The following is a 1,826-nucleotide window of genomic DNA, read 5'->3' as shown; positions in this document are numbered from 1 at the left end:
CACTCTGGCTGGTTAACCAACTAACTGGTTGTTAAAAATTGGATAAATTCAGGAGATTACAACTCAGTTATGAACCTAATCAAGCAAAACACATTTACTATTATGCTTAAGGAAAAAAAAAAAATTCCTTTAGGTAAACGACCTATCTACTTTGCCAGTATGTGTTCCCAATAAATTAGAAACCAGAAAATAAATAGTCTTCAAGGGAAATCCACTTACTTTCCACTGACCAGCAACTAGAAACACTGGTACAGAAATGACTTGAAAATATGCTTCATTAATAACACTTACCCTGGTGAAATTGCAAGTTCGGCATTCAGTACATGGCACAGAATTACAGGTACCAAACCTGGGTATTCAAATCAGCTATTTTCATATTTTCCCAAGATAGTGACAAATATTTTCACCCAAATCAAATACCAAAATTAGTTACCATCTTATAGGCGCACAGAGCTATTTAATGCCCTTTGACATACAACCACCAATTTGATTTTTATAATAATCATAAAATATAAAAACAGATAAAGACATTGGTGGAAAATGTCTATTACTGTCCACTTACTGCGATGCTATGAGTCTCTACTGCATGCCAAGCACCATAGTTGATAATCTCAATCTTTATAACCCTATAAAGCAGATATTTTTTTTTTATCCTCATTTTCACGTATGACGAAACTGTAGCTAATAGGGATTAAACAATTCAGTGAACTTGACCAGTCCACCAGTGGAGCTGGGATTCAAACCCAGGCAGTCTGACAACAAAGCCCATAATTTTAACCACAACCCTATTTTTGCCAAGAAAAAGAAACAGCATGTTTGTCAGCCTTCCAGCCAGTGCCTGACCTTCTGACTGTACCACACTGAAATACATCTAAATTCCTGGACATGAGGATAAATTCATAGACATTTTGCACATGTTAAGATTTTTGTCAGTTGGGTTCTAAAGTGTCAAAGACTGCCTCAGTGATGATAGAAAGAAAAATGGGTGCAAAACTGAGAATTCAAATGGAAATGTCTCCATCAGCATTTAGATTAAAATGGAAATTTATACACAAATCATCCTAATCAATCTATTGCCTTCAAGTCCCAAGTGCTAGTCAATCCCACGTAAAAACGCATTATAAAAATGCCTTTAAATATTAACTTAAATTCAGTGAAAGAAACAAACGTTTTCTGATATGTGTTATACCTGAAAAGCCCATGATATGCACTGTAATTTGAATCATGGTACATGACTGAGAATAATTATTCCTTGATCGGTTATACTTTGGTCAAGTATATAAACAGAAAAAGAAAACTACCAATCAGAAAAAATAAGAGCAGGCAGGGTTTTTTACATTAGAATATCCCCATAAAATATATATAAATATATTGCACANACTTTTTATAAAAAGTAATAAATGTAGTTTTATTCTGTACTGTCAAGTAAATTCTTGTAAGTAAAATTTTTAAATTAAAAATAGAGAATATTTAGTGACCTCTGGCAATTGAAAAGTCACAGTGCAGTTTTTCTACTTCTTGAAGCTATCTTCTGTGTTTACTAGTCAATCAGTCATGACTTTCATAATGAAATAAATTTCAGTTAAAAGTTTAAGTGATGTCAAATGAAGTATATTCCTCTCATCCATCCACTGCCTCAATTCAAGAAGCATTATTGGAGGCCTAATTTATTAATAGGTTTCAGATTTTCATACTGGATTCTAAACATGCCAAATTATAACATATCTTATTCTTTTTCAAGTAGGTACTTTAGTTGACTTTAAAAATACCTTTCAAATAAGTTATAATCAAAGATGCTTTTTGTTCTTATTTTAATTCTTAGAATT

Source organism: Galeopterus variegatus, unplaced genomic scaffold (assembly GCF_000696425.1).
Source record: "Galeopterus variegatus unplaced genomic scaffold, G_variegatus-3.0.2 Scaffold10923, whole genome shotgun sequence".
NCBI classification, from domain to species: Eukaryota; Metazoa; Chordata; class Mammalia; order Dermoptera; family Cynocephalidae; genus Galeopterus; species Galeopterus variegatus.
Note: the sequence above shows the minus strand (reverse complement) of the source record.